This window comes from Amblyomma maculatum, chromosome 1, assembly GCF_055883805.1.
Source record: "Amblyomma maculatum isolate TAMU_Amacu chromosome 1, ASM5588380v1, whole genome shotgun sequence".
Taxonomy (NCBI): Eukaryota; Metazoa; Arthropoda; class Arachnida; order Ixodida; family Ixodidae; genus Amblyomma; species Amblyomma maculatum.
In genome coordinates, this window is record NC_139344.1 from 227,799,272 (window position 1) to 227,821,005 (window position 21,734).

Here is a 21,734-nt window from a genome sequence, read left to right on the forward strand (position 1 = left end):
CGGCTGCGAGCGCAGAGGATGTCGGAAATGGAGGCTTGGCAGGAGGCGGTGGTGCGCTGGAAAGTGTGTTGAGGGGAACGGGATCGCAGTCAAAAATAAACCCAACTGTGGCTCCTCTGGGCAGTAAGAACGGCTGGAGAGTTGTATTAAGGGCCGCAACGACCGCGCAACCGCGGGTGAAGGAGGTGAGGCACGAAGCAAGAGCTAGGCCGTCGGAGGTCCACCGAGGAGCGGGCATAACGAAGGCTTCGCCATCGAGAGGGTTGTCCAATGCCACGATGATCAGCTGCTCGCGTCCTGGGGGCAAAACGAAATCAATTGCTGCGAACACGTGTGGTGGTGAACAATCAGAAGTCGGTAATATATCGGGGTCCGCAAGATGAATAAGGCGCTCACGGCAAGAGATGAGGGCGGACGCCGGCGATAAGAAATCCCACCCCAAGATCATGAGATGAACGCACGTGGGGAGCACAATAAATTCGATATGATGCCGCTGGTTATCGATGAGGACACGTGCTGTGCATTGGCCGGTGGGTTTCATAAGAGTTCCATTAGCTCCACGAAGTGGCGGACCGATGTATGGCGCTATAACTTTGCGCAGATGAGAACACAGAGAGAAATGCATGACGGAATAAGCGGCGCCGGTGTCGATGAGGGCCTCAACGTACAATCCTTTAACAATCACTACTAACATATTCGACGGTCGCCCAGGAGGAATTGTAGATTTCGAACTCGAACCAGCTTTTCCTCCAAAAACTGCTTCGGTTAGTTTTCCTTATAGGTTGGAAGGGTTGCGAGGCAGGACGAAGCGGTGACGTGCGGCGAAAAGGCGAAGGGGATCGGCGTCGGGAAGGACGCGAGGGCCGTAAAACATTGGTGTAATTCGGAGGAGATGAAGAACGCCGGTAAAAGTCTGAGTAGGGCAGTGCAGAATCATCAGGCTGGCGCACGCGGGCACGTTCAAAGGGAGCATAACCCCGTTGCTCGTCTTGTTGGCGGCGGCGACAGACACGGGCAATGTGGCCACGTATCCCACAATAGTAGCACACAGGGCGGGAGGGGCGCCAGGCTGTAACAGGACGGTGCACTGTAGGATATGGTGCCATGGCAGCGACGTGACCGCACACGGGTGCCGAACAAGTCGGGGAAGGCGGAGTGGGTTGACGTGAAGTAATCTCGGCATAGGTTGGCAAGGAATGTTGGGGGGCGTTGGGAGGCGGCGAGGGAGGTTGGGAGGCAATGGGAGGTGGGGCAGGTGCCACAGTGTAGTTGAAATTCATCAGTTCATCTTTGATGATGCTGCGCAAATTCACCGTTGCTGGCGGAAGAGTTGGAGATACTGCAGAGGGGTTGGTGAGGCCGTAGAGCTCCTCCCGGATCATGGTGCGGATTAGGGACCGCAAATTTCCATCTATGAGGGAGCCACCATCACTGGGGTCTTGCACGAGGCGGCAGGACTGTAGCTGGTCCAGACGTTGACATGTGGATGTGATGTCAGATACGGACGACGGGTTTTTAAACACGAAGGCATTGATAGCAGCAGTGTTGATGCCCTTAATTAAGTGGCGAACACGCTCAGATTCAGGCATAGCAGCGTCGACACGGCGACAAAGGGCCAGAACGTCCTCGATATACGACGTATAGGACTCGCCGGGCTGCTGGAGACGAGCTTCAAGTTTTTCTTTGCCTGCTCTGAGCGACCAGCCGGAGTGCCGAAAATTTTCTTTAGCTGGTCCGTGAATGTAGGCCAGTCAGCGATGTCATCCTCGTGATTGAGGAACCAGGTTTTGGCGACGTCAGCCAAGTAGAAGACGACGTTTAGCAGTTTATGAGCGTCATCCCAGCGGTTAAATGCACTGACCCTGTTGTAGTTGTCGAGCCAGTCGTCGACATCTTCACCGCGAAGGCCAGCAAAGATTTGGGGATCGCGCTGGCGGCTGGTGACAGTCCAGGCAGGGGCAGCCGCAGTAGGAGGAGGAGACGCCGGGGGTGAGCGAGCACCGTTGCCCTCATCCATAGCACAGGACCGTGGACGCAAGCGAAGGCCTGAACGGAGCTCCAGGGAGAACGGTAGGCGGGTCTAAAGCGAGAGGTGGGGAATACGAATCGCACCTCCACCACTTGTGAGACAGCACTTGCACAAAACGTCTGTTCTATTCCAGAACCAGCTGGCACACAGCGCGCGACGCTCCGAGCAGCAGTCAGCGATGATGATGATGATAATGATGATGGATCTATACAGATGAAAGAGGTGAAAGTTCACGCGTTGCGCTGACAATATATATATATATATATATATATATATATATATATATATATATATATATATTGTGAACAATTGCAGTGGCCGCTCCCGCGCAGGCATTTGTGGACAGTGCTCGGACACTTGCGCGCGAGCGACGTGAACTCGTTGACCGTTTTGTATTTTGTAAATAATGTACAAAGCTCCCCCTGTCTTTTCTTCCTATCGCTCCCCTCTATACTTCCCCTCGCTATCCTCTCCCTATCCCGTTTTCTTTCCCGCCTGCCGCCGCTCAGGTGCTTCAGATGATTTAGATAGCAGTTGCAGCGGCCGGCAGCACTCTTTTCCTTCTCTTTGATTATTTAATAATAATAAATCCCTACCACCGCCACCACCACGCGGGGGTTCTGAAACGTAGGTGCCAGGCATCGCGACGACGTCGTGGCTGCCGGTAGTCACGCCCGATGGGGAAAATTCAGGTGGTAGGCCTCAATGCCTGCTGCTGATGCGGTGAACAGACGTTTCCTCGAATATATGACTCCTGCTTAGCGGAAGGGTACGGAACATCAGACCTCACCTCCACCAGATTTGTTACGGTGTTGGTGACTGGGGCTAGCTTGACAGAGCCGGTACGGTACCATCTCTAACAGATCAATTAAGGGGAAATGAGGGTGCTCGTTATAATACATGAAGGAAAGAAGCCAACAGTCGGCGAGGCCAAGGAAAGCGTTTGGGATGGTACTTTATGTATTTTTTTAATGTTTTACTTGGATAATCACAGAAATTAGTAATGTAATCTGCTTAGGGGAAAGATAATTAAATACAAAGTAGAAGAAAAAACAACGTGCCGATGGTGGGAACCGAACCCACGACCTCCGAATGTCGCGTCCGGTGCTCTTCCAACTGAGCTACATCGGCAACTGTCCCCCTTGCTACTTGCTTGGGTATTAATGTTGTCTGTATACGAACCTTGAGAGTGTTCACCAGCGGCCATATATATATATATATATATATATATATATATATATATATATATATATACGCCCAGACGAAGACAAGTCCACTTGTCGAAACGTTGGCTCATCTGCGACCTGAGGCGTACCCTATTTACCCTTGTTCGGTTCTTCTTTCTTATACCGTGCAAACCATCTTCTTCCTTTCGTTCTACCTGCTACACAGTTATAAGCTGTTACAAAGAAGCCATGCATGCGCCTTTTTACTGGCGGCGCAAAGCTATACAAATTGACCACGATCAGATTAAAAATTAATTGGGACCAGCTGATATGCAGCTATACTTTGTGACAGTGATGTGTTTTGAGAAGAAAAATGAGGCGCATTTCTTTTTGAACTTTCCTTGTAGTTCATTAGTATTTCTAAAGCACGCCAGCCGAGCTTTCTGGGGATTTATTCCATATAAATTACATAGGTATTCGGCCTGTATGATAGCAGAGGAGCTGTACATCAGTTGCTGCACGTTGACGACGTCTGGTGATAATAGCCGATGTCGAAGTGAAGTATGCTTTTCATTGTCGCATGGAGGACTGGGTGTAAACAGGGCATCAACTGGCCCGTGTATAGGCGGTAAAAGAGTATTTTAAGCGCAGAACTATTACGGTTAAGTGCCTTCCCATTAGCGTTATTATTCCTTAAATAAAGACAGAAATTGGCTCATATAATGATCTTCATGCAGGCGATTGCCGATATCGTGTGGTAAATCAACAAAAAATAGGGGGATATAATGCCTAGAGTACTGGCTTTAGATTCTAAGAATGTTATTGGTGGTAGAGGCGACTCAAAGACGAACGCTGTCCCTGCTATTGCGATGTTACGGCCGGTGCGGCGCATGGTTTTTTCTTTTTGTTTTTTGAAAGTGTTCTTGAAATTCACCATTAATAACTTCCACACTGAAGAAACTGTGAAAAAATAAAGACTGTCTTTTAGCTACTGCAGTGGTAGTTGCCTGTTTCTTGTCCATATCTTCGGTAAATCGTACAGATATTTAGAGCGAGCCATTGCGCTATTTCCATCCCTTCAGCTGCGTTACATTAGCATGTTTTGGAAAAACAAAGGGGTATTCAGCGGCGGGACATTGCTTGAAAGGACAACTAATACCCTGCAACGAGGGCAATGGTTACTGAAACAGCTTTATCTTCTTGTGTTAGCGAATCATTTTGAAAAAATATACTTCACTGAGCAGCTGTTTTGTGGTTGCTGTTTGCGTCAGCTGCTATCACAAGCACTGGAGTGGAGTGTTATAGAGATGAAAACTGTCATAAAACACAAAGTGGCAATAAAAGGATCTTTAGTAGACGTGGAACGTTGAAGTTAAGTCTTGGGACTGGATTAAAAACCGAACTACATAAAGAAGAAAAACAGCATACAGGTCTTATCTATACTTTACAGCGACTCTGCCATGGCCCTCACACGCTTTCTAAAATGATTATCACCAGATGCCTGCGACTTAATGCTGATGCTAATCACCAGAAGACTTTCAGGTGATCAGCTTCAGTGACAGACATTTTGTTTTCCCCAGTTTTTTTTTTTTTTTTTTTTTTTTTTTTTTCAGTATGCTGACAGCTTTAGCTTTTCGGTAATTTTTTTTCGATTGTATCTTTTTTTCGCATACCCATTTGATGGTGCACCACTTGTGTCTTAAGCTTCGCGCTTTGTAGATTTTTCTTCCCTTGAAGGAAAATCTATTCTCGATGACCAGAAATCCGCCTCGTGCATTAAAGCCTCGTGTTATGCGGAGGGTTATGCGGAGGGTTATGCACTAGCTTAAAAGAGCCTTGGCGCAGCGCCCTGACACTGCAGCTGACCCATTGGCTTACAATATGTAGGGTCCATCGCTGCCATCACTGTAAGTCGCCTGCTCGGACTATGGGGAATCATCAAGGCATGCGCTCATGTCGACGTCGGCCGGTTAACTGTCACTATTCCTTCGACGCATGAGCATGGGATGTCCCATTCGAGAGTGACAGCCAAGCACCCGCCAGCTAAAAAAGAGCAGTGACATTCGAAGAAGCCGTAGGCTAACTGGTTGCGGCACGGAACAAAATGGTTTGTAACCCACGGGCTTGTAAAATAAATGCTGGCTTTGTTGCTATGTCAGGTAGTAAGATTTAAGTGCAATTGCAGATCTCTCCCTCCCCGTATACATTTTCTTCGCTGCTCATTGCTGTTATTCCGAATGACTATTAGGCTAACGCTGTGCTAATTGAGCTACAGAAATAAGCTACTGGCAAGAAAGTGCAAGACTTCAATACGGAGGCATGAAATACAAAGCAACAGATAGAGAATATCAATTTTAACGAACATATACGCAACCACTGAAAGAACCAGTAATCCACTTAGCAACCAATCTTCTTTCGTGGAGTTGTTAGTACTGAACAGTGTATACACATTTTCCTTCTTTATTGAAGCTTTTGTTTCGAGCGAACCCTCATCAGTCATTTTTGCATTGGTTAAGCCCATTGATTGTACCCTGAGGTGCTATAGGGCACTTTTATTTATTTATTTATTTACAAATACTGCAGGCAGCAGCGCTGCCCAAGCAGGAGAGGGGTTACATGTTCTGCAATAACAGTTCAGCAAACATATTTTAATTGGTGCATTCAACAATAAATTGAGGCAAACGGTTCCACTGATGTGTTGTGAGGGGAAAGTATGAATTCTGGTAAAGTTTGGTCCTGGCGAAATATGGGCTTACCACTTTGGAGTGGCTCAGTCTACTATATCTCTGGGGTGCAGCAAAAATATAGGTATCACGTGAGAAACCAGACTTGTTGTTATACAGCATGTGAAAGAATTTCAGCCTAGAGACCTGACGGCTCACTTTAAGGGGTTCTAGCTTAAGCTGACTCAGCATGTTAGAGACCGACGATGTTGAACTGTAATCAGAAAAAAAAAAATCTGGCTGAAAGACGCTGGATGCGCTATAGTTTGATAATATCCCTATTATAGCACGGGTCCCAAACTACCGACTCGAGGACTGGTCTGACTAGAGAGCGGTATGCTTCAAGTTTGACGACAAGAGTAGCGCCTCTTAATTTTCGGCGAAGAAAACAAAGCTTATTAAATGCCTTCGTGGTAATGTTGTCAATGTGGGTGTCAATTTAATTTTAAATTTCTTTCTTGTGCCACCACTTTGCCTTTATTTGTACGACAAGAACTGGGGATTCCTTATGAATAATATTGTCTTGTTACATTTAAAGGCAAGTTGCCTCTTAAATAATACGTATAATTGATTAAGCGATTCATTATGAGAGAACCAATCGCTTTCTCGCCGTTATCATCGATTAACCGGTATCTCTCTTGGAGCCCCAAATAAAATGGACTGGCCGCGATTGTCCGCGTTCTCTCGATTCTTTCTGTAGGGAGATCGTCGGGTTCATTGTGGTGAATGCTAGCACTATACCACGCCAAATTTTTGGGCTTCCTGGCATTCTTGTAACTAAGACGATTGGAAAGACAAGCAACCGAGCCCTCCAGTGCACCCAAGGCCCTATGCGCATTTCGTGACATGCCAAAATGTGCGTTCGCGGCAACAGGCATGAGAGCATTCCACCGCAGCGGACAGAGTGACTGAAACCTAGAGACATTTCGCTCCGCTTTTCAAACCTTCTTGCGTTCAGGCCACGTGCAACGTTCCCCAACGTTATTGCTGCCCATGCATCTTTTTAAGCCATCGCACTACAGACATCCGCGTAAAGACCGGGTACATCTCATGCAGTCGGCACCAATTTCCTGGGCTTCTGTCTGTGCGCCGGGAGGAACGCCGGCGTGTCTTCAGCAGCTCTCAGACATTAAGGGACGCTTAAGCTGTAGGCCTTTAAGAGTATGACACAGCAGGGTTAATGGCTCCCGTCTGTTGGCTCCACTTGTGGATTCTCTTTCGCGTGCACGCCTTCGCTTAACTATTAATTCTTTAATTTGTGCCCCTGTGATCTCACACATGCTCTTTAGCATACAGGCGTAAGCTAACACATTGTGAAAGAGATGGATATATAAAGCCCCGCTACAAGCAAGCCGTATACGAACACGCCTACTTGGCCTAGCACTATAGAGTGCCTCACTCAGTACCCCAGGGTCCCGGTGGGCTCCATTCCCATTTCGAAGGAGAAGCCCAACTCGACCTGCGATCTCGTGACGTCACACAACCCAATGAACAATCAGAGCACGACCATCTCTCCTTCCAGAGGGATCTCACAGATGCTATTTGGCATACAGGCGTAAGCTAAAGCATTGTGAAAGATATAAAGCCCCTCTACAAGAAAGCAGTATACGAACACGCCTACTTGGCCTAGCACTATAGAGTGCCTCACTCAGGTCCCCAGGGCCCCGGTGGGCTCCATTCCCATTTCGAAGGAGAAGCCCAACTCGACCTGCGATCTCGTGACGTCACACAACCCAATGAACAATCAGAGCACGACCATCTCTCCCTCCAGAGGGATCTCACAGATGCTATTTGGCATACAGGCGTAAGCTAAAGCATTGTGAAAGATATAAAGCCCCTCTATAAGAAAGCCGTATACGAACACGCCTACTTGGCCTAGCACTATAGAGTGCCTCACTCAGGACCCCAGGGTCCCGGTGGGCTCCATTCCCATCTAACTCTCCCATTTCGAAGGAGGAGCCCAACTCGACCTGTGATCTCGTGACGCCACACAGCCTAATGAACAATCAGAGCATGACCATTTCTCCTTCCAGAGGCCTGCCCGTCAAATATTTCGCTCACAAAGCCAATGCTCTGGAAAATGGAGTCTTTAACGCAATGGCGTTAAAAGAGGCTAAGCTCTGTGAGCTACCTGCAGAGGCCGCATGAACATCTTCACTGACGTCAACTCCATGAGTTCTTCGTGGTCTGCCCTCCCGGCCGCCTGTGTTTCACTTGACCAAGGCGAAAACATATACCCCATTTTGAGTTGTCAACGATTTTTTTCATTATGCAACAAGCTATCAAAGGCGGTCTATTTTTTATCACACTAAGACGGCCTTTAAATTAGACTCACTTCCCCGTGACTAGGATGAACAGCTCACCTCAGAAGTCCTAGAATTTTATCGCGTGCCTTCACTCCCGACCTTCCAACAACAAAGGTATTTGTAACCATCCCTCGAAAGTGAGCTCATGCTCTATTCTTGAAACTGTGATCAGTTTTCCAGCTCACGCTTTTCACGCTTTCATTTGCTGGCCCTCCAAGTACCGCATATTTTTCCGCCCTGTCTACACCGACGCGAAACAATTTTGCGATGTCGCTCGTGGCTCGGCGTTCTTTTCAAAAAGCACGGCTTCATTCCTTACTGGTAGGGAACACAGCCCTGCCGGTGGCACTTGTGGCCGTGATGACACAATGCAACTTGTACTCAGCGAACGCCCTTTGTTTAGTGGTGAAAGGCAAACTTACTTTGACCCGACAACCCAAGGCGTCGCGCCGCTGATGGGGACCGAAATACTCGGACAATGGCCACATCGATCGTCGGCTGCCACAGCTGCTCCACAGCGTCGAGCTTAGGCGACAGATTTTGTCTTTGCCCTACACACGTCCTTAATTGACACCCCTCTGTGATTGCCCCCCCATTCCTCTTCTCTAGCTTTAGGGCGGCTTAGGGTGCCTCGATGCGCGCCCGCTCTCCGGGCGCGCATCGAGGCACCCTAGGGCGGCTAGTCAAATGGGACCGTCAAACGGTTACTCCCGCCGTTTGGTATCGTGCCTTGGAAGCTGAAATTAACAGTGTAGGAGCTTGTTTCATTTTTACGCGCTATATGTCTTTGCCATCACGGCTAGGCGTCGCAGCGCTAAAAAGAACAACGCCCATGACTAATGTTGACCACAAAAATTTCCTCTCGTATATATCATTTTCTTCCTGGCACGCTGTACACCCTGAAGCGGCTGAACGTCATCGAAGAATGTCAAGCCACTGCCGGGTTCTTACCAGACAAATAACCCTGACGGCCCTTACGTGAAGCACTAGGCTCCGATTGAGTTTATTTTAATTGTCACGCACAAGTACACGTTAGCATTTTCCATGCAAAAAAGAAAAACACAGGAAAGGGGAAAAAACTCGAAATCCAGAAAAAAAAATTACGCCTACACCCTGAAAATGTCGCAACATCTACAAAAAAAAAAAATAAAAACAAACGTAGCTTGAGTATAAAGCATCTTTTTTATCCGAAACGGAGATATATAGCGCTCTAACGAAAATAAGTGCATAAGAAAGGGGTTTATCCCAAAGTAAATAAGCAAGTTCGTTTTTGGCGGACACAACGGCTCACAAAGGGACTGTAATCGGAAGGTTTTGAAGCTAGTGCAGTGCTGGATTTCAATGATATCGAGCTGCTGCTCTCGCTAAATGGCTGCAGAAAGTCATTTCCTTACTTGTTGCATTAAACCGCAGACCTCAGCGCTATACGTCGCCTGTGCTGCTATGAAATTGTTTTAGAACTAACCTACCCAATCGTATACAGTCACGAACTCGACATGTCAGGGATCTTCACTGCAAAGTCTGAAGTTAGGATTCAGTTCATGCATGACTCCTATTTCAAAAATAACACAGTGACATAAAATAGAATTAGCCACACTTTGCGATATTTTTTTTTTAATAATCAGAAAGCACGTTTACACCCAAAGCTTTGCAATTAACTACTCGTGTAAGTATAAGTCGAGGTGGCATTATGAGGCATGTAGAAGAGGCATAAGAGTTTTTCCGGGTAAATATTAGGAATCAGCACTGTTTAAAAAGAAACGCTAAATCATGTATTAACGAATAAAGTTTTTGTTACTAACAGTGTGCACGTCGCTTTCACAGGTATGCCTACTGCGAGAGACGTGGCGAAGCGGTCTCGGCAGAATCCAGCTGGGAGAAAACGAAGGCGCGCCCGCAGAGCTCTTCGTGCGAGAGAACACTAGGACGCTCGAGGAGTAAAAAGGTGATTCACATGTTATTCCCACATCATTCTGAGACACCTACGGCACCGCTGCCCGCGATACGATTGACAACACAAAGGGGGGATATAAAAAAAAAATAGAAAGTCCACTTTAGGCGAGCTACTCTCAGCCTCAACCCACGGCAAGCTGACGTCGGAGTAACATGGCATGCGATAAAAAACCTTAGCGACAAGGCCCGAGATCAGTTCCTGTCTATGGACGAATCCTAGGTTTCCAGACAGGTGCCAGATGCGCTCTATTATTGATCTACCTTATCACAAAATCAGAGAACCTACGGCCAAGTGCTCCAACGTCACCGATATGCAAACTGATTGAGCGAATGATAGCCACAAGGTAACAGCACTACATCGAATGCTTACACCCAGAGGTTCATCCAGCTCATGCATTATTCCGTCCAAATATGGGCACACATGGTTGCTTTTGGCTGCTCCGCAGGGTAAGCAGCCACCTCGCGGTTAATATGCGCAAAACATTCGACAGTGTCAAACAACAGGTAACTCTACAAGAATTAGCGAATAAATATCGCAGACAAAAGGTACACAACTGGGTAAATAGCTTTCTCCAAAGCGGACCTAATATAGGCTCAACAGCGAGGCGTCAGGATGGAGCCCCAGGACCCACTACTTCTGTAGGAGGGGGGAGGGGTTCCCCAAAGTTTTACCATCCGTCCTTCACTATTCAACTTGGCTATGACCCGTGTAGCAAAAACCATCGAGAGAGACGCCTTCAGCCTTACTGAGACGCCAGCTTCAGCCTTACTGAAACCTCACAAGCCTTGGGACTACATCTGTCGCAGGAAAAACACAACCCGTAAGCAGGTGGCAAGAATGCCATGGACGCAAACACACATGTAAACACACACGTACACATACACGCAAACACACAGGCAAACACGCACGCACGCACAAACACACACGCTCAGGTCACCCTACATATTGGCGAAGACATCACATCCGCAAATGGGCGAGCTTGGGGGCACAGACATCTAGTTATAACAGTCCTCGCAAATGGATTCGTACACTACAACGTAAACTGAGCTCCGATGTTGCACATGGTTCGCTGGCTTTCAAGCAAGTACGCAAAAATTCTTACAAACACTGTCTAGAGCGATTGCAGTTGGCAGGATTATGTATGGGGCAGCCGTGTATGAGTTCTCTGATCGCAGCCTCCGAAGGACACCGAAAATGTGCGCAGAGCCACCTTCGCATCATCACTCGGCTTCCGAAGCACACCGTATACCACCCATACAAGACATATCAACGAAGGAAAAATGCGATAAGAATAACTTAGGGACGATGATTCGGAATCTGAGTTCATATGAGAAGTAACTGTGCCATTGCTCGCGGGCAGTTCGCAAACGCTATCGGTAGCTGAAGAGTGCACATAGCATTTACTGTTCATAAAAAGTTTATTACGGCGTGTGGAAAATTTATCTCCGCTGGCATTTGCAAAGTCGTACAATTGTTTACGGGACGACCTCATCGCTTTGCAAAAGTCTTCGTTGATGGACACTTTACACTCTTTGAATTTTTTTTTTTTCAAAGCCAGAATGCTATCCCTGAACTTAGATGATATGAATTTCACAATAATCGGTCGGCACTTCCTAGGAACAAACTTACCTAATCTATGGGCACGACTAATGCGCTCTTCACTTGAGCCAAGGTTTCAGTTCATTACAGAGTTCAAAAGTGAGCTAATATGTTTTTCGGAATCTGCCCACGTTTCAGAAGAATCATCCGGAACTCCATGAAAGATCAAGTTTTCCCTCCTCGAGCGGTTTTCAAAATCATCGAGGCGATCGGTCATTGCTGCAATCTGAGGAGTAACATTCTTACCTGCGTGTTCCTCGGAAGCGTGTAAAGAATTTTCTACTGCAGAAAGTCTGTTATGCATGTCTGTAATTTGCAGTTCAAGATACTTGTGAGCTTGCCGTAGTTAGTTCAAGAACAACATAATTTCGCCATGTTTGATGTCCATCTTTTCATGCTGTGATTTCTTTAGTGAGAGCAGTTCGTCGTTTAGGTTGCCGGGATCTTCTTTAGGGGGACCGGGGTTTAACTCTACATCGCCACTCATAAGTAATAATTTTGCATTGTTTAAACACTCGCAACTCACCAAAAACAGCACTTGTGGGCATGGAAGTAACAGCAGACAAATATTGCTAGACCTTTTCGAGTAAAGCGAAGGTGCGGGGTCTACCTGCACACGAAAGCGGAAAGGTGTCTGGATGGCGCTCGTCATTGCTGTGCTTCTGTGCCCACTGAGAGGGTTCCCGGGCTGTTGGCGCTTTAAATACGCCGGTGAAGATGCTTCTGTCGATGCGGATGACGGTTATGACGGAGTTATGAAGCCCATCAGGTTTGTTTGGACTTATTCGCGTGTTAGCCAGTTCCTTTTGGCTGTGCTTGCTTATCTGCTTGCATGGTTGCAACATGCGACCAATGAGCGCCACGTCATGGCATTTTCGCGAACCAGCACTAGACGATGTGCTAGGTGATAACCTAGCCTTAGCTATATACGTATGTTGTTTTTCTTAGACCGTAGTAACAAGTCCCTTTCTCTTGTCTGCACAGTCGCTTGTAACACTGATGTTCAGTAAAAAAAAAAAAAAAAAAAATGCTTCCGTTTTGGGGCTTGCGTTCTTTCTTTATTGCCAGAACGTCCTTTGATCAGATTGCTCCTTTGGGCGATATGTTGGTATGCTTTGGTGCTGCCCGATTTTCTGAAGAAGAGCTCCGTCTATGCTGTGCATTGTTTTTTTCCATCATCCCCGTCCTATTTTGCGCAGTTGGAACTTTGGCTCGCCCACACACATCTCGGGAGTAGCCGCAAATGCGCTCACGCTTCGTGGATTCAGCAGGCAAGGCTTCGTAGCCCCGCAAAGAGTCGCCGTTTTCAAGATCGAATCAGCAGCGTAAACCAACAGCTCGGGACATTTATTTCGAGGTGCACGGTATAACTTATCGCGTCCACTTCCGGTCGTGGGCCGCTGAATTTAGGGCTCCCCAGTTGCTCGTTGCAAAGCACCGGGATGCTCTTTCTAGAGTGCGAAGGGGAAAAAAAAAAAAAAAAAAGAAACAGGACAAGAAAGCGAGAAGATGGTAGAGAAATAAATTCTAGCCATGGAGCAGGCTTTCTGAGGGGAAAAAAAAAGCAAGAGAGAAGAAAAACGAAGCTTGGTATGATAGAGGAAGAAATCCTTGTAATCCTCCTGTCCATCAGTATTGCGCCGCCAACCGACACGAAAACATTTATTTCAATATGCGCGCTTTGTTCCGGCGGGCAAGGAGTGCTGAGAAAAAAGCGGGAGAAGGGGGACTAGAGGGGAAGGGGGACCGGGCACAGCCGAAATAGCTGCGCCCACTCAGTATATGTAGTGTGCCTTATTGTTCAGAGCGGGCCGTATATCTGTTCACGGACAAGCGACAACCTCTATAAATAAGGCGAGAGACGTTCCCAATTTATGTTGTAGAATACAAGTGCGCAAAGGTATCAGGTAAAAGAGCATCAGCGCTGTTACACTCGGGAGGGGTGCTGTGCGTTGGAGTGCGCTGTACCTTATATCTGGCGCGAATCGCCTCTTGCCACTTCCCTCGCCAGCGTTTGATTGACGCGGGAGAAAATTTTACACTTTAAGCGAAAAAAAAAAAAAAAAGAGAAACGAGAGCTCACAGCTATCTGGGATGAACTGGTTTTGAGTTATGTTATAAAGTAGCAGGATGAGGATAAAACAGCTTAGCATAACTTTTATTTCGTATCTTTTTTTTTTCTTTTTTTTCTGTAGTACCTTGTTGACTTTGAAGATGGTGTCGAATCCAGGGAAATAAGCAAGAGAGCAAAAAAGAAGGAAGTGAGACGAAAACGCGCCATCTCTTCTTGCCACGCCTGACAGAATTTGGGCTCTCGAAAAAAAAAAAAAATGCACCGACAGGACACCTGCACTCAGGAGAGCGGAAGCTCAAATGCCGATAGCAGGATAAAAAGAAAAACGAGCTGGGAAAAAGAGGTCTTATGAAAGCTGCCGCGTCCTTTTTATTTATGGTGGTCCTTCGGATTGTTTGAGTAATATGCTTGCATAACGTAGAACGAAGTTAGAAAATGTGAGGCAACCTCGCATTTTTGGACGCATACTGTTGTGGTTTTCATCTCCTCCGCGATCAGAGGCTACGAGCAAGTAATCGAAGATTAACGTTGAGCGTTTGCATATTTAAGTAAAGGCACGCCCAGCCAAATATGCTTTTTTTTTTTTTTTTTTCTCTCTCATATCGTACTTACTCGCTACCTACCGCGCTGGTTCTACAGAAGGCAAGCCCAAATGGGCGCCAAAGAACCAAGGGGAAAAAAAAAAAAAAAAACGGGATGAAGTACAAACTCCGTAAAGAACAAAGGAACTACCTGGGGGAAAACAGAAGACGAAGAAACGAAACAGAAAAGTTACTTCGCCGCAGAAGTGAAGCCACAGGAACAGAGGAAGGCCATGAATGATACAAACGGCGCGGCATCGCCGGGAGATTGAGTCGAGTGGGAGCAAAGCTGCAGATTCCCGCTTGATGTTCTCCCTCAATAAAACACGCAGCCATAACGCAAGCAACTCTGTCTAAGCGGTCGCTGCGCTCAGGCGACTGTGGAGAGTCTTCAGTTCGTTCCGGGCAGTTAACCTTTGACTCGGGACTCTGAAGAGAGCCGGCTGCTGGCGAGATGGAAGAGACGTTTAGCCTAGTTGCTGCCATAAACCCTTTGTTGTGAGCTGTAAGGAAGCTTTATTTCGCAGGGCGCCTCTCCGTTTTGAGGTCCAGGGGATATCACTGGTGCGCTTCTGCTGGCAGCCTTCTGTAGCGCGTTATTGAAACAAAAAAGACACGCGGAGGGCGCTTAAGACAGCTTACATCCTTTGAAGGCTAAAACGTGAACGCCTCATCGTGACCTCTGGTTTTCTTTCTTATTCGCCTATTTGTTTTTTTTTAATTCTTTTTTCACTATTAGTGACTAGCGCAACTACTGACTGCATCACGAATTCATTAGGTCCGCTTTTATTAGGCTTGAACCAGCGAGGCTTCGTTGCCTGTGCGTATATATAACGTGCTTCTCTCTGAATCCGAAGATCCTAGTTAGGTCCCCGCATTATCTAAATTAGCGGAACTTTTATTTCAACTCAAATCACGTTTTTGGTCACGGAAAGCTAGCTGAAAAAAAAAAAAATGACGTCGATCCGAATGTTTTTGGTCTGCCATTCTCTACCAGTAGTTTCGATACACTTAACTATCTCAAGCACTACTGATGACGTCAGAAGATCACGTTTGGTTTTGTACCACTTTCTCTAAACACTCAACGCCGGGTTTCGTCGCTGATGAGCCATATATTTATAAGGCCCTCGCCTTCAAACCTGCGACCACACAGTCGCGGGTGTTCGTGGAAAGAATTCGCGACCTCATGCGCTTGCGCTGCTTTCGTGGCACGTCCAAGTATACCGCGATCACAGGTAACACGTCTTTCTTTTTCCAATTCTGGGGCAATAAAGAAGGAGTTCGAAAACAGTGGAATCGCTCTCGAGTTCGAACACACCGCGGAAGACTGGCGCTTGGAATGGGGACCGCAGGCACGGCACCGGCTCGCGATTAGCTCGCTAGCACCTGTTTCTGCATCGAGCGCGGGCTAGAAGCGCACGCTGCTTACTCAGATAGCATGGTCCATTATCGACTCTGAACGAGCAATTTAACGGTGATTTCGTCAAGTCTGCACGCATGCCGTGACGTTACCTTTCATCGTGTCTCTAATTGCTTGTAAGTAAGATTTTGTAGTACAGAAGTTGTGCGTGTGAGTGTGTTTTACTATCACGACATTGTGTTTCATGGAACTTCAAATTACCTCGCTGTAACAATTTCTTTCTTTTCATTTGAGGGTGTCCAATAATTGGGCTTAGTAGCTTGTGTAATATGCTCAGTGTAGTTTAATATTTTAGCAGCGCTGATTTCCTAACTATATATATATATATATATATATATATATATATATATATATATATGCCGTTCTGTCGCTAAGAGGCAAGAGATGACTTATAAGGGGCAATTTACAGGCTGCATTATATTGGACTGCGTTGTTTTTGTTTTATTTCGTATCAAGCGGAAAATACAGCCTTTAAATGCCCTAAGCAAGCTTCTCATCGTCTGAAGCTGAAGGGTACGATCTAACGGACCTCTCCTGAAGATGCCGAACAAAAGGGCAATGGCGACAAGCCACAAAAAGATTTCCGGATGGTTTCCGTGGGTGATGGTATATTGCAACGCTCCAAAGAAGCTCGGACACTGAGGGACGACGTAGGTTTCGTGTACTAGAACTTTGCAGTCGAAGAATTTTAAAGGCGGCCGGACACTTTAGTAGTGAACAAAAGCAATCTGAAAGATTTTTGCACGAGTATTTGTCCTTCAAAAGTATAGGCTCCTATACTTAAAATAGCTAACTTGAGCAGCTCACATAGATCTAGCAATAACTTAGCTTTACTATCTGTGTATTCACCTAAATCTCCAAAGAGGGCATTCATAATCTCCCCAAAAGCAAAAGTCCTCAATGAATTAAAAGTACCGTCAACAGATGAAAATTGCCGCTCGCCTTCTCTCCGGGGCTTTCCTTCGGCGTTCGACCCTCCCATTGGCCGAGTGCCTCACGTGTTCTCGCGCTCTTTTTTTCTTGCTTGTTGTGTTGCTGCCTTTCCCGCGGTGCAAACCAACGTGCGCGCGGCGAATATAATAGTGTGGTTTGCTACGGCTCGCGCCTCTTTCGCGCTGTTGTCTGAAAAGTCATTTGCCCGAAATTCCGTGTTGCTGCTCTTTCGGGTGCAGTACACGTGAGCATGATGGCAAGCTATTGTTTAGAATACCGTCCGCGAATCGAGATGCGGCGCACAGGAAGGTTAGACTGCCCCGAATCCCTGGGGCGGACTTCGGTCGTGGCTCTGTGAGTTAAGTGAGCTATTGTTCATCTCTAACCTAATATGCCGCCCCACACTGTGTACGGATTCGTTCATTTTTTTTTAGCCCTGCCGAGTGCCAAATGCCCGCGCATAATATTTTTAGTTTTCGTATCAGGTCTTCATGCAATAAAGTCTCTGGATTTCAGCGACTCTGCCATGCTTTCTGAGGCGTTGTCTTTGTCGTCTATCTAAGCTAACTTCATGTTTTCAATGTGTAGCTGAATTTAACGAAACAGTGACAGCTCTTAGGCAGCCGTGTAAAACCACACCTTTCGTGCTTTGCTTTCGTTTGGTAAGCTAGTTTTCGATTTCGCACGCCACACATGCAAGCGCTGATAGATCAGCAGCGGAAGTCGAAAACACATGGAGACAACTGCTGCCACGCTTCTAAAGTTTACCGGCAGCTCACAAGTAACTCAAACCTGCAAACAAACAATACACAGAAGGTCGCTAAATTGTGATCTTCGGTTACAAATTTTGTTTAAAACATGCCGTGCAGTTTGGTCAACGGATGACGAACGACGGACGCACGCAGGTGAAGGCGAGTTAAGCCGACACCGAAATCGGGTACGGCTTAAACACGAGTAAACACGAAAAGAGGAGCGGCGGAGCCGGAGGAGTAGAGAGGAGATGACGCCACATTTAGTTTACTGAGGGACTATACCCAAAATAATTATTTCGGAACTGCCACGAAACTGTTTTATACTGACAGTGAGACATTTTACGACATCATTTGTTGTGAGATTCTGTTAGCACCTAATAATACCTTTATTTTCCTTCAAAGTGATGGGGGAGGCAGGGAGAAAAAGCCGAGCAATCGGCTTGACGAGCTCCCACCCCCCCAAAGAAAATACAAAGTAAATATACATAGGCAGAGCAGTGTAGCGTCCACAAAAAACAGTAAAATAAAATAAATAGAAGTACATTCGACGAGACATCGCGTTCAATGATAGCGCATAAAAAAATTGATAAGAACCAGCACCTTATTGCACATGAACAGAGAGTCGGTAACAAAAAAAGAAAAGCGAGATCGCAGTATGATCAGGCAAAGTAAAACAACAAAAAAAAAGACCAGTTTCTTTCCATATAGCAGTAGTAATAATAGCAGTGTCAGCAATGCAGCAGTGACAGTAATAATAATAGCAGTGTCAAACTGTCGCACACAGAAAAGAAGAAGAAAAGACAGCAAAACATTCAAAAATTGAGTTTTTACACAAAAGAAAAACAATCGCAATCAATTCCCGTCACAAAGGTAGTTTATCAAGATAACAATTTTGAAGGCTTCAAATAGCATATCAAAGACAAACAGGTTCAGTCGCTGATAAAACTACTCTGACGTCATCTTTCGATGACTGTTCGAGTTGAAAATCATGCTTATGCAGTAAGTTTAACAATTTTGGAAGGCGACATTGAATCATCTGCTCACCATAATTTGTGCGGCATTGAAATTCGCTCCATATGTCTGAGTTACGAGTAGGGTAATGCACTTCCTTTCTCTGCAGGCAAGCCAGTTCTCTGAAAAAGCTGACATTGTTACGTATTTCCTTTTTATAGGCTAAAGCTAAGTGATAAGCGTACATATCATGAATCGCCATTATGTTATGTTTCTGGAAAAGTGGAAGAGATGGATGGTCATAAGGAACATTAGATATAATTCTTAACATTTTTTTCTGCAATCGATGTATTTTATGCATGTTTCTTAGGGTTGTCGTTCCCCATACCAAATGACAATATTTTATGTGCGAGTGAAACAGTGCATTGTATATAAGAACTTTAACTTGAGTAGGGAAGGTGTGTTTGTTAATATTAGTCAAGCCAACAGCACGTGACAACTTGTGTACAATGTAATCTACCTGGGCGTCCCATGACATCTGTTCTGTGAAAACGACACCAAGTATTTTAAATGAGCTAACGATATCTACTACTGAATTATTATATCTGATATCTTCATTGATAAACACGTTTCTATTTTCACGTCTAAAAAAAAAAAAAAAGCTGTGGTTTAGCCTGTGATTAAACCTGGAATTGCGCAGGAGCTATCTGCATGGCTACACTTAGGTTCGGCTTGAAAGTAATGACATGACTTTTGCACATAGTAGTTTACTCTATGGTTCCAGGAGGAGGAGGAGGAAAGGCAGGGAGGTTAACGGTTAGAAGAAACCGGTTTGCAACCCTGCACTGGGGGAAGTGGGTGAGTGGATATAAAAGTGGTGGGTAAGAATGGGATGGGTGAAGTCAGTATAGTCACATCAAAGCCATATCACGTCACATCGCATCACGTCACAGCCATATCACGTAACATAACAGCAAAATCACAGTATATCTATCAGGCCCGTGCGTTTTATGAAGCAGAGCAGTGCCTAGGAGGTCTTCACCGCTGATGATCGCCGCGGCCAGTGACCTAGAATCTTGATTTCAGTCAGTGGGCGTCCATCTATAAACTCCAGCACACGGCAGAGACACTGTCTTTCCGCACTGTATATGGGGCACTCACAAAGAATGTGGCCTATAGCTTTGTTTATGCCGAAGGGGAACTTTTGACCACTAAAGTGCGACGAGGCGAAAGCCTCTATCGCGCGGTGGTCCGAAGCCCTCCACAACGGCACCTCTTTCTCCCTGTTTTCATTTCCACCTTCGGTATGACGCGATAGCGTAAGCTACCAGCCGACATTAAAGCACCGCTTTAATCGAGCCGTATGAACGTGCCTGCGTGGCCTAGGGATAATGTGAATGCAAGGGTCGTGGCAGGCGGTTTGTGATATCACCCTCCCATATTAAAGGAGAGGCCCGAGGTGGCAGCTCCTGCCAAACGTAATGTCAGGAAGCCCTACGTTCAGTTAGTGTTCGGCCATGTCAGCTGGCAGCTTCCGCCTTCCGCGACTTCTCCTTCTTTTTCCTCCACCTCCTCCTCCTCTTCTTTCTTCGCTCTTCGGACAGGCACGGCGAAATGGTGAGACTGTGGCCAATGTAGCTTTCGCTACAAAAAAAAAAAAAAAGAAAAAAAAAATAAAAATAAAAAAAAAATGCCCGGCAGCATTGACGTCCATCGTTTGAAGCCTCGCACCGATTGGTCGAAGATGCACTGTCGTGCCGGTCAAGCGGAAGCTTCACTGCGCCATGTAAAACCAAAGTCGCCGTGCGGAGCCGCTACACGCATGTGCCGTAACCATGGCAACCATCTGCGCCGATCCGTAGGTGTTCCGCCGCTGCGCTCGCTACAGAGAAGAGGAGGAGAATAGCGTCATCCCAGCAGATGCGCGCGCTGCCGAGGAGAGCTGACCGAGTGGAGCAGGAAACAATGGTATTGGAGACGTATGCGCTGCTAACTACTCGAGGGGACTGATGAAACACAACGCACGACACAAACGCTAACTTAGAACTGTTTAATTCTTATCGGAAAGGCGTCCGCATATATAGCATTCTTGACATATCGCAAACCCACTATCATTCATGCGCGTGACCATGACCACAACTCCGCATTCGCACTGCTATCATATTTGGCTCGTTCTTTGTGAGTGCCACAGATTGTGTATTAACGCATATTTCTCTTTCCGCTGATTCAGGATCTTATAAATAACAATGAGAAAGGAATGTGAAATTGCTCACCAGGAAAGATACATACCATTCCAGAAAGACGCCATGATGCCATTTATAAGATCTTGATTTCCTGCGGAAAACAATATATAGGTCCAACGGGGAGATGTGTTAACAAGAGGCTCGTGGAACATCATAATGACTGTGGCAAAACCAGCTACTCAGGGGAATCTCGTGCAGCATTGTTTGTGGTGCAAAACAGGCTGAAAACCATTAACAATTGTAGGTAAGCAAAAATAAATAATTGAAAGGGAATTGGTGGATGTCCTTTTGATTGAATCAGCGGAAAAAGAAACATGTGTTAGTAAGCATCTGTAGCACTCACGAAGTACGAGCTAGATATCCCCGCCGGGGTGGTGCAGTGGTAAGACGCCCGACTACTGTGCCGGAGTACACGGGATCGAACACGACCGCGGCGGCTGCGTTTCGATGGAGGCGAAACGAAGAGGCGTCCGTGTGCTGTGCGATGCCAGCGCACGTTAAAGATCCCCAGGTGGTCGAAATTACTCCGCAGCCCTCCACTACGGCTCCTCTTCCTCTCTTTCCGCTTTAATTCCTACCTTCCTCCCTTCCCTTACGGCGCGGGTCAGGTGTCCACAGAAACAAGTATGACAGATACTGTGCCTTTCCCTTCCTGTGAACCAACCAACCAAGATATGATAAAAGTGCAGATGCTGAGTTGTGGTCGTATTCAGTCACATGAATGATGGTGGGCTTACGATATGACAAGAATGCTATGTATATACCATACGCCTTTCCGAAAAGAATTAACCAGTTGTAAGTTTGCGCTTGTGTCGTGTTTCGTTTGTCCCCTCGTGTAGCTAAAATCGCATAAGCCTCCAAATTGGAGGAGGAAAGCGTGTGCCGGCATCGCATACGCAGGGCACGAAAGTGTGGATTCTGCCAACGCCAGTGAACTTTCAACCGTTCAACGGAACGCTGATTGTGTTCGATGCAACGCTCGGTCGCCCGCAACCAAAGCTTA

The 21,734-nt window shown here is 46.5% G+C and overlaps 1 long non-coding RNA gene across 1 annotated transcript in view; it reads left to right on the forward strand.

Annotated features, from left to right (window-relative positions):
- Positions 1-21,734, forward strand: part of LOC146205836 (uncharacterized) — a 30,191-nt gene that overhangs the window by 6,946 nt on the left and 1,511 nt on the right. Inside the window, exon 2 of the long non-coding RNA XR_014703225.1 lies at positions 10,049-10,169. This is a non-coding gene — a long non-coding RNA (uncharacterized LOC146205836). The remainder of the gene's footprint in view (positions 1-10,048; positions 10,170-21,734) is intronic.